This window comes from Dreissena polymorpha, chromosome 7 (genome assembly GCF_020536995.1).
Source record: "Dreissena polymorpha isolate Duluth1 chromosome 7, UMN_Dpol_1.0, whole genome shotgun sequence".
Classification (NCBI taxonomy): Eukaryota; Metazoa; Mollusca; class Bivalvia; order Myida; family Dreissenidae; genus Dreissena; species Dreissena polymorpha.
The window spans coordinates 38,732,814-38,745,090 of NC_068361.1; the positions used below are offsets into that span (position 1 = coordinate 38,732,814).

A 12,277-nucleotide genomic window follows, 5' to 3' on the forward strand; every position below is an offset into this window, starting at 1 on the left:
AGTAAATATTGTAACGCATAAATGACAAATATTCCTAACTTGCCGGTGCTTACATGATCAGCAGATCGTATAGAAGTTTGCATTATATATTGATGTAAAGGTATACAATATACATGCCGATTTTCTCATTGTTAATTGTTCAGTCAAACACAGCAAGGTTTGATCAACTAGGACCACTCCCTAACATTGATAGAAAAAATGGTGGCGACGCTTCCATGTCGTGAGTTTGAAACGTTTACTCAATAAGTTTTAGTATTTCTTAAATACACCAAATAGTAGAATTCTTTTTATTGCATATATCCATTTATTAATTCAATTATTTTTTCTATTAATATATACAGTCACGAAATGGACTAAAACGTTTTTACTATAAAGTGCATGGTTTCAAAACTCAATAACTGAGTTATTATGTAAATGTCATTAAGCATAAAAAATATAATTATTTGTACATTGATCTTAACAGTCAATTATTTTAAGTATCAAATAATTGCAAAAATACAATTGCATAAGATGGTAACATAGATTGAAGCTTTTCATAATAATGACATCAGCAATTTTAAAATGCGCAATACACATTAGCGACTACTTCGTTGTTAAGTTTTTGTTTTTTTTTACGTTTGTATGGTGAAACATTTCTAAAACAATTGTAACTTTAATCTAGATGAATCAATGGAATAATCCTCTCGGTATTAACGATTTATTCTGAAGTTCTGTACAAACACAGCCATAACCTCGTTTCACAAGTTAACAAAGACCGTAGTTAATATTTTATTCAATAGTTATATTCAACTAACAGTTCTAGCGAGACAAACTATTCGTGTTTCAGAAGCCACAAAACGGAACACTGAATGCACTGAGAATCAATCGAAACCGTTTGTCGTTTGTCATGAATAATAAAACATGGCATCGCATCAATAGATCGCTTTATAAATTCTGTTTTACCAATAGGTGGCTTCATAAGGTAGATTTACTCATATACGTTTCGCACGTAAGATAATATCGGACTGAAAATAATTTCGAAAATCTCAAAGACCGTTGACCGTATTTAAAAAAATAAAAGAAATATTGTGCAAGATGTCTGGAGTTGCGAGATTTGCCTTGTCCTTTCTGTTTGGGATCTGGTCAGTGTCGGGAGTGCTAGCAATTTGTCAGAAGGTTCATACAAATGTTAAATCAACGAGGGGTTTAATAGCGAACACTACTGTACCCTTTGTAAGTACTTTTAAAATCACTTTTAAATTAACATCAATTAACAAGAATGAATTGATATAAAATATCAACAGTGATTGTGTAACATCGATTCGTGTAAGGCGGTGTAAATTAAAAGTTTCTATACCAAAATGGTTTTATGATTTAAACAAATTGTATTCAACAAATACCAATAAATTTCTGTGCAACCAGCAAGCAGTACATGAAATCGGTTAATTTTGATTCATGATTCTTATGATTTTATGCAGGTGAGCAGATAAAAAAATATGTTACTATTTTTCACAATTTCAGCATACGATTACTCTACCGCACGCTCAATGTATTGAACGGTGTTGGAGAACCTCATCGTAAGCAAGTTTCCTTGGTTATCAGCTTCTTTATTTCTTTATTCACACATGAAAGTTTAATAAAGACATGTGTTGTCTTCATATTTGTACACATGCGTTTTTATTTTTATTTTGTCGCATGCTGTGTTCTTGGTTATTTTTATTTTTATTGGTAATTATTTATTTGTTCTCAGACGCTGCGACTAAAATATCCGTCTTTGTATTGCGGCATTACAATTTGTTCATGCGCTTAAAACGTTTAACGTTAAATTTATTCTTTGTAAAATGTCGTACAAGGCATCGTAAACTTCATGTATAATCACTTTTCAAACTCGAACTTTCCCATCATGTTTCAAGGCGACATATGTCCTTTACTATGGCATGTGACCAAATCGCTAAAATAATAAGCATACACGAATAAAAATGAGCGTAAACAAAAGTTTTATTTTTTTATTTTTTTTTTATTCAATACCATACATACAATGTAAACATGTATATGATCATACAGCATAGTGATTGTACAAAGCAATAAAGTTCAGACATGTTATACAAGATATGCTAATATATATTTTTTTAGAGAGAAAAGAAAAGAACAACAGAGTAATAGTTATAAAAAACTAAAGTTATGAAGATGAGTTGTATAAAGTCGAAAGAAAGCATACTGGAATTGTGTGTTTTATTGTATATCCACAATGATCTTGTCAGATTGAAAAAAAAATAAAAAAATAAACAAAATTATTTTAGAAAGATAAACTGACACTAGAGTGAAATGTATATAAGTGGACAAAACATTATGAGAATTTAATCCGATTCCATTTTTGTTCAAAGATTTGTAATGTGTCATTACTGAGGGCTATCTCTTTCTCAATCTGGATTTTTAGTTTAAGACTATGGACAAAACAATTAAAATTTGGTACTTGTTTTTTGTACTTCATGTTAAAGATAAAATATTTCATCAATATAACAATAAAATTCACAATATTATTACAGTATATTGATTTCAATGAGTTAATTCCGAAACTTACATTTAAGAAAGATAGCTTAACGTTTAGTTGCTGTTGTTCAAGAAAAGATATTAATTGATTCCAAATAGGCTGGATGTGTTTGCACTCCCAAAAAAGATGTTCTATAGTTTCAATGTTTTCACTGCAGAAGTCACACTGATTTGAGTTAGATAATTTACATTTAAAGAGATATTTATTTGTAGCTATAGTTCTATGGATGTATTTATATTGAAAATTTCTCAGTGTGCTTTCAATAGTTGCTTTATATGGCATGGTAAATATGTGTTTCCAATTAAGTTCATGTTCTCCAAAAAGGACTTGCCATTTATTTTGGATTTTGGAGTTTTCTGTAGGATTTTTAATTTGTAGTGTGTAAAATATTTTATTCGTTTTGTTTTTTCTTTCAATAGTTGTTTGTTTGAACTAATCCGACCGATTCTTATATTTGTTGCCAGTCGTTGACTTGAATTGGGTATTTCATTTTAAGTGCTAAATCATACTTGCTGCATTACTTTAAAAACGATGAAGTACGTGATAACAATCAACTTTGATTTAACCCAAAATAACCAACAACAAAATGGTAAATTGAGAATCGTAAGAGTTATTACGAAAATGAACTACCAACCCTATTTTTGTGGCGATGTAAGTGGACTTCTTTTGTCTTATCAAAATAGTTTAACCATGTCTTTTGTTTTTCTTTATTTCTTTGGTTGTCATGTACCTGAATATCATAGTTAGCAGCGTCCAAAAAGTCAGCATTTAAATTAAAAATAATTCACATTCATAATATTTCATGATTTGCTGAATTTGTAAAGAATAGTCGCAGAATAATTAAGTTACGCGAGTCTATAAATTACTCCGGTTATATTTCCATATGTTCCTATGATCAGGTGCACGTTCATGCAGTACGACGAAAACACGTCTCTTTGTCAGCTGTACACACAGACCCTCCCAACGCCGGGGGCAGGGACCAGGCAGATAGTGTCCATGACAGACTTTGTAAGTAGTTTTTATATTTTAATAAGAGCTGGAATTCCTTCAATTAATGCTCATGATTAAAATGTATGTCAAAGTTGCTTTTTTGGGAATACAGTTCATTTCAAAATACGCATATTATAATTTAAAAGCAGTTGAAACTTTTCTTATAATACCTGAAAACGACATTTGTTTTGTCTCGTGTTATGTAATACCGGTTTTCAATCCATCAGAATAGAAACGTTTACAATTGTATTAGACCCATATACATTTTAAATTGGAATGAAAATAGATCTACACATTAAATGGTAATAATATTAAGTCAATAGCTTTGAGAAATGTTGCACTAATAATAATCGTAATAAGTCTCAACCATTAAAGATAATATAACTTGTTGTTTAATACCCTTTTGAGAAGTTACCAATAGTCAAATGGTAAACAAAGAAAGGTCATAGAAGCATTACATTTCAAAATACATAATGTTGTTTCATCTTATATTCCGAAAAAGAAAAATACTTTATTTGTATTCGACTCATTTCAAATATGTAACCAATACGTTGAGATATGTTACCTTATATGGCCATATGCAATCATATTTCATTTATACAAATCTCAATAACCAATACGTTTAATCTAGTAGCAATAATGCAATTTTATTGATCTGTTTGAAACTAAATGTATTTTACTGGACCTATTTTATGCTGGTAGAGATAGACATGCACAACCAAGCTTTGTGATTTGGCCTTTGACAACGTTATTGCGGCTTCTTCCTGTATTGAATCACGATGATTTGAATGTAAAAACTATATGATGCAACGTCTCTTGAGTTTTTTTTATAAAGGCCACATGTAGTTGATACTTGTTTTGATTTTATTTCATAGCGCCCTAAAGAGCTACTGGTCAATTGCTCTGGTCAGACTCGTTTTGATTTCATTTAATAGTGCTCCAAAGAGTTACTGTTCTTGTGCTCTGGTCGATATATAACCATGTAAAACTTGTACATCCTTTACACCGGTTTAAACACCCAGTGCTTTTTAATTGTACATTCCAAGAAGGGGACCCAGTTGTGTTTATGTTTGTGCGTTTGTTATGTGCGTGTGTGTGTGTGTTATCTAGTGCATTTTGTTTGGGTCTGCTCGGCAGTAAGTCCCTGGCCATTAATATAGGACTGCAGCGTATAATAAGCGTTTCATCTCCTGCTGGTGCAGCTGATGTTTCACTTTATGTGTATTGGATTCGACAATTCTGCTTCATGTTTATGCTTTTAAGCGAAACTTGTTACAATAAATATACTAGAATTACTGTCCGTCGTTATATCTCTCTGCCATTTTGTCTTATGTCCGTATGTCTGAAAAAAAGATACATAGGTGTCTCAAACTGTCACATAATTATGCATTTTAAAGAAAACAAATCTTTTGAGAGGCTAAAAAAGTGTATCAAAGATACTATAATGGAGTTAGGCTAAATAACGAAGTTCTTACTAATCTATTCGTGAGTAAGTCTCATTGTCCATCTGTCATTATGCGCCAAACAAGCTAAGTTCATTTACACCTTTAAACTGCAATATTTAAACGTGCATACTTTGTTTCTTGCAATATGAAGTTCTTCAACTTTATATCATCCTACGATAAGAAATACGAAAGTAAAGCCCCTTTTTCACAATCAAACTTGTTAAATATGATTATGAGTAAAAGTTTTGAAGACGTAATTAGCAAATAACATGTTTTACATATATGTACCTACAAGGTACTAGACTACTAGATTTATCATTTAACATCGAATAGTGGTTCACCACGTTTAATTAAATTGTTACTATAAGGTCATAACTGACCGCCTTTAAGGTCTTAGAGTTGTTATAGAATATATATAGCAAACTAGTAATCTTTTCCCCAGAAACCGCAAGGCCAAAAGGGTCGTTCATTATTATTTGTTTAAAACGTGTATTGTGATCCTCTGCAAAACGTGTTCTAATAAGGCCCCTGGGGTCGAAACTGGCACTCCTACGGGGTCTCATTTTTATTGCTACCGATTTCTTCTTTTGCCACATTCAACCAGCGTCGGAGATTATTCGTTGCTTCTGTGACACGCTATAGTTCAAGTTACCCTTATAATAACATAAGGTTTATTACCATAAGGCTCAAAACCAGTCATATGTCGCATCTGACGGAGAATTGCATTAATGGTCAGTAAAGATATTATTATGATAATCATTTAAACAACTTGTTAATGATTCTGTCAGGCTATTAGGACTTTAAAATGCAAGTTCAAACGAACGTGATTGAATAGAAATAATAACTTGACATTCGTTTTTTTTATTTTATCATATTTGTGTTTTTTATTTTATATGGGTGACCAAGGTAACATATAAAATATAAACCCCAGGAAACATACAGGTTTCTTAAGCAAAAAGTAAAGCGACTTTGAAAACTAGGTCTTTGCCGTTCTTTCAAATAACATTTGTACACAAGTTTACGACCTATCTTATCTGATAGATCATATAATATAAGCAAATACTTTGAAGCGTAAGAACTTTCACTTGACATGGTTGTTCACGGGCTAAATAGCATTTTCTGTCCACAGAGTCCTGCCTTCCCCGCCTGTACCTGTGCCCCAGGCCACATGTGTGTAGAGACATCCGTTGGGCAACAGTGCATGCGGCTGAAGTAACGCTCACAGAAAGCAACATGGCATGGAAGAAATAGATCTTGTCTTTGAATGCCTATTTCTTCAAACGCTCATGGAAGGGTTAGATTAAAAAAGAAACGAATAGTGTACCTACCAGAAAATATAATGCTGTAGAAAGAACTGGCAAAGACTGTTGCATCTTCTAGAAAAAAAACTTCAATATAATAGATTCCTTTTAATTTTTACTCAGTCATGTTTCAACAATTTATGTTTTCAAATATAAATAAATACGTACATATTTTATCGCCCAATTATAAAGTTCTCTATAATTATTTTTATTATTTTTTTTAAATAGAAATAGTGTTAGTTGCTGCTGCTGTTGTTACTTTTATGATTGTTAACGCTGTTGTTAATTATATAAGTATTTCTAGTGCGTCTCATATAACATCGCGATTAATTGTTATGACGTCAAGATTCATTATTATTGGCGCAATTATCGACCTATTAAACACCAGAAATTATGCTAATCATTCATATAATCTTAAATACAGCCGACACCCTCAGGATCATTGAAGATATTGAGTTGTTATAGATTGTTTGAATAATTTTTCACGCATACAAGACAATTGTTAATGAAGACTGTGTCCCCATTGCACTTCTGGAGGATACCTCTATCAATTAAGAAGTTGCAATGAAAGTAAAATAGATTTTAACTGCATTTAATTCTAACAGATTGCAAGTCATTTTCGTGATTGCACTTCTGTATGATACCTCTAACAGTGAAGAAGTTGCCCTGAAAATAAAATAGACGTTCACTGCATTCAATTCTAGCAGATTTCAAGCAATTTTCTTCACAACTTGTTATAACACATTTATATTTTCTTCAATACACTTTATTTCAACACTGCGAGTCAGTAACATTTGTGAATAACTGGGGCGTTATGTCCAGTATGGATTTAAGTCCCCTGCTAAAGATTACTTAAAGTGCTTGTGTCACTGTAAAAAATGAAACCCATGGTGGCGTATTTCTCTTGTTTTGTTCCAGTGTGTTAGGTGTAAGAATGAGTGTTTCCTTTTTGATGGGTACAAACTTGTCTTCTTAGCGCTTTTGATTTGATGTTCTCGCGTACAAACAAGATAACGTTACAATAAAAGGTGATCTAATTTGTTGTTTCTGTGGGAAGATTTATTGTTCTGGATGGAGTGCTGTTGTATTGGTGAACGTCAAACGTGCTAACATGCGATAACAATATGGCAGAAATTTAGATTGTTTGGAATAACGCACCACAAACAAATACAGTATTATTGTTAGTCTAAAATAGAGAATATGCTTACTATTACATCCTGAAACATAATTTGGAATAACGAAATCCGTAGCAGGTGAGTAGGTAGGCAGGTGAATGATTTTTCCGCATCTAGATTGATATATAATGTATATTTTGATAACAATAAAAATATGTGTAAAGGGTGAACCCATCCAAATACCAGCGACCCTTATACTTTGAGAAGCAACTACAATCAGAGCGGAAAAAAGGTTTTTGACAGCTGGTTTAAGAGGAGCTAATGTTATCTTTAAATAGTGTTATTGAGAAAATTGCCCTTGAGTGTAACCGTAATAATGTGTCATGTGCACTGCGCTCATCAAAGTTTGTTATCCAAACTTCTCAATACTTTTGGATTGTACAAATTTAGGTTTTTGGTCGGGTTATCCAAAACAAAAAATATTTAAAAAAGTATACACTGTTTTGAAAAACAATTAACAATTAATTGGAAAAGAGTGGTCGGACATGCACTTGTACGAGTTTAATAGTGCAAGTGGTAAGGAAACACAGCCCTCCAGATTCTAATATAAAGGTACCTTAAACATAGAACTCACAAAATAATAGTATCAGCCTTTAAATGTGTTAATCTAAATGTCAACATGGTTTGGTGTAGATTAATATTCTTCTTGTACAAAAGCGAATTTTCTATCAAATTTTACTAGCAGCAAGACGACTTGTGTTAATGTGATATAGTATGCCAACATTTGTTTTTAAAGATAACAAAGCATAAAAATATATATCCGAATTTCGAACATGCCTTAAAAACCGATTGGATCATCTTGCATAAGACAAACAGGATGTAGAAGTTGCCAACGCAGTTAAACGCAATAAACATGCCTACCGCAAATGTAGATGTTGGTCATCGGCTATTATTCCTTTTCTTTTTACATTATTATCACGAATTTCGTCGTTTTACCGTCGAACGTACTAAGGATTCTCCTAACCAAACATTGAACAAGATGTCGGTGTTATTTGTATGGCGTACGATTTGGATCGAAAGTCAACAAGACCTACTAGGTGAAAAGAGAAATGTACGTCGACGTACAATATGTACGTCGACGTACAAAAATTGTACGTCGACGTACACATATGAAATACACTTCGACGTATATATTTGTACGTCGACGTACAACTTGTACGTCGACGTACAATTTTGTACGTCAACGTACAATTTTTCTGAGCAGTCAATCAAATCACTCGTGTCTTGAACCGCTTTTCCTTCAGATTTATTCATAATAAATTTTCAAAATCTCTTTTTAAATTGAGGAAAAAATTGCATTCAATTTGAAACAGAAAATAATTAAAAATAAGTATCTACTTGACGGTATTTATTCTAAAATCGTTTTATGTAATGAATATTATCTAGTAACTGCTGAGACCGGTCTAGTCCATTTCCGGTTTCTGAAAAATATGGCGGTCGTCGAAGGTTTTCGAGAAGAAGCAACTCGATTTGTTCACTCTTTATGTAGAAGTTTAATGACGCAAGATACAGATGCAAATATATGTGAAGCTAGTCTGAACACTTTGACAGCGTTAAGCCGGAATGCACGACGTATGTGTACCCGTTTTCCCATTTTTGAACGGCTGTGTCATAGGGACAAAAAAATCGTATATGATATTATATAATATATAGATAGGTTGTGTGAGATTCTCGACTCGTTGATGTCAACAATTGAAGATCGAAGAGGTTAGTATTTTCCCTGACCATTTAAATAATTTTCGATCCCATTACTTGCGGACCATTTGTTTATATTGGCCGACTTAGAGTATATACTGTTCAGTTTAGAAATGTCACCTCCCCGCCCTTACATGGTTACCCACTGGCACTGGCAAATAACAATGAGACACATTCAAGGCCATTGACTAAACACAGGACGGGCAGACTGCTATATACCTATAAAAAGCCTATCTATCTATACATACTTTCTAACTCCCCTTTCGGATATTATTTACAGGTGATATTATTGCCTATAAAACACTTGTCCAGACTTGATAAGCCAATAATGATTACCCACCTCTGGACATTAACGAGAAACGTATTGAAATTTTCGGAGGTGGTGCTCTTGATATTACTATAATTTGATTTGTGTGATAACTTTTGTTGATTTAATCTTTTCAGAACGCTGCAGCCTCTCGTTGGTTTCTTCGCCGCAAAACAGACAACAACCCGAGGCAGACCACTTTACGTCATTAGTCGAGAGCAGCTGGAGTATCTTGTTGAAGCGGGCTTCAAACGACGAGCTACTGTTAGTCGGCTTCATGTGCCAGATTCGGTTATTAAGCGCCGCCTCAGGTCAATCTCTTGCACGACGGTCACATTACATTCACCTCTGTGTTGGGCTCAGAACGGACTATTGTTATGAAAGCGTCTCATTCATGTCATGATCATTTTAAGCGTTCATCATTGAGGTTACAGTATACTAAACAATCTCTTGCACGACGGTTACATTGCATTAACTGCATTAAAGAAAACCATCTCATACCATGATATCTTATATCAGTCTTAATTAATTATTTTAAAATTGATATGCTTTTTATGTTAAGAAACCAACATACATAAATACGTCGAAACAATGCCTAACGTCACTCAATAAAAAATATGTACAATTGGTTACATTTGTGAAGTGCGTGGAATGATTACATCTGTGTAGATGGGCAATAAAATAGTTCCAAAGAGTTGCATTAAAACTCACAAGCTTTTGCACGATTAATCGAACATTTAAAAGTCATATTTCTTAATTAAATGCATGCGATCCTAAATATCCACACAACTATACATTTTATGCGTTTGTTCGGTTTTAGCTATTTGGTAGACAAAATGGCGTGCTGAGCCTTATGCAGAGTTGTATGTGAGAGCAAGGAACGACAACTCTGCGTGGAGATTGGCCTCAGGTATGTTATCCAGTCAATTGAATAACAGTGTGTATACAGGGTGTCCCAAAAAACAAAGCCACTGTAAAATGTTTATTTTTTCTTAACTAAAATAGGCACAGGTATGCCCTTTTAACACATTATTATTGAATTTCAAATGGGTATTGGTTTGTTACCTTTAGTGGCAATTTGTAGATAGTGGTTTCATTTTTTGTAAAATGAGTCATTTAGTACTTCTTTTACAAATTAAAATCAACCTAAATTCATATTGAACAACAGACATTCCCAAAAGTGCTTTTAATCCACAGGACATTTCTATGTCTGGTTAACATTTCGGGCCTATCCTTGACAGTTTGAATGACATAGGTGACCATATTGTCAGGGCCCTCGTTTTGCACTTTTTACAACCGAATATCGGCGGCTTCCCCCATGAAAAACATACTTTTGCAGCTAAAAATTTTTTTTTATTTTTTTACTTTTATATCTATGTTGCCAGCTGGTATCATGTTGCTAACCTTTGTTTAAATGTATATTTATGTAAATCACATTATAATAAAGCCATTTTAGTGTTGAATGGTTGGTGAAAAGATCTTCTAAAATTCCCCTTTTCGCCCAAAACGATGCAAAATTCCCCCTCATGAGGGATGTGGGTGGCTTCCCCTGGCTGCAAAAGAGGGCCCTGGCAGTCAATGTGATTAAAATCATATCCTCAAAACCTCTACGCTATGAGGATCCGATGACGCGCTGAACAAGTCCATCTCTACGCTGTGAGGATCCGATGACACGCTGAACAAGTCCATCTCTGCCAATCAGTGCCTTTGTTAATGAATCCTGTGTAAATGATTTGAATCTAACAGTATATTTAACGTGGAAAAAAACTTTTATTTTTCAGACTTAAGTGCTTATCTTACCGACGTGAAGATGAGACATGTTACATGTATTTAAATGATTATATCGATTCGGTAACTCTGATTGTTTAAAATAGAAACAATCTCAACTCCAGATCTGGACGAAGGGAAGATCGAGTACTACAGTCAGATTGCACTTCAATGGGAGCAACACCGCATCTTGATTGCTGCAAAGGCACAAACATACCTGAAAAAACATATTTTCTCCCTTCTCAGTGAGATAAATATTTTTCATATCCCCTCAAAATAAACATATATTCTCTATTATATATTTTCAGGACATATGGTATCATCAGGGGAAGGTACTCGAGCATCTCCGACGAGGAACTTGACAATCTGGTCCGAGAGATAACAAATGGCAATCAGACACTTGGGCAACGAATGGTTCAGGGACAACTTCAGAGTCTAGGACATCGGGTTCAAAGACAACGTGTTGCTGACAGTGTGATCCGGGTCGACGAAGCAGCCGTAGCCATGCGATGGTGTAACTCGATTCGACGGTGGGTGTACAATGTTGCTGGTCCAAACTCATTGTGGCACATAGATGGAAACCACAAATTGATAAGGTACAAAATTACTTAGTCTGCTAGGTCAAATGATAGAAAAACCTTGTAAAGATTACAGTTGCCGCTTTTTTTGCTTTAATCTTCATTATCTTTTGTCAAAATATTTATCTTAATGATATTGTCAAGTTCAAATCTGAGTCATGTGGGGTCAATAGCTATGTCAGTTGGTCAAATAATGGAAAAAAAACATTTTAAACACTCAAGAGGCCACAATTTTGCTTCAATCTTCATCACAATTGGTTTTTACAATTTTTATTTTTATTTATGTGGTCAAGTTTGAATTTGGGTCATGTTGGAACAAACATTAGTTCACTAGGTCCAAGGATTGAAAAGCTTGTAAACCCTCACATTTCTATGCCAAAACACTTATTCCTATGGCATAGCATTTTACAAATACAGTCTTGTTTAAGCGTTTCTATTTTGTACTGCAGTAGTTAACTGTGTACAGAGTGCATTTTAAACGTTATCTAA

General features: G+C 33.7%; 1 long non-coding RNA gene across 1 annotated transcript; it reads left to right on the top strand.

Annotated features, from left to right (window-relative positions):
- The first annotated feature begins 1,514 nt into the window (after positions 1-1,514).
- LOC127837417 (uncharacterized) lies at positions 1,515-6,381 on the top strand. The gene is made up of 3 exons (XR_008029277.1): positions 1,515-1,556; positions 3,430-3,538; positions 6,095-6,381. It is a non-coding gene; the product is annotated as an uncharacterized LOC127837417 (long non-coding RNA).
- The last annotated feature ends 5,896 nt before the right edge of the window (positions 6,382-12,277 follow it).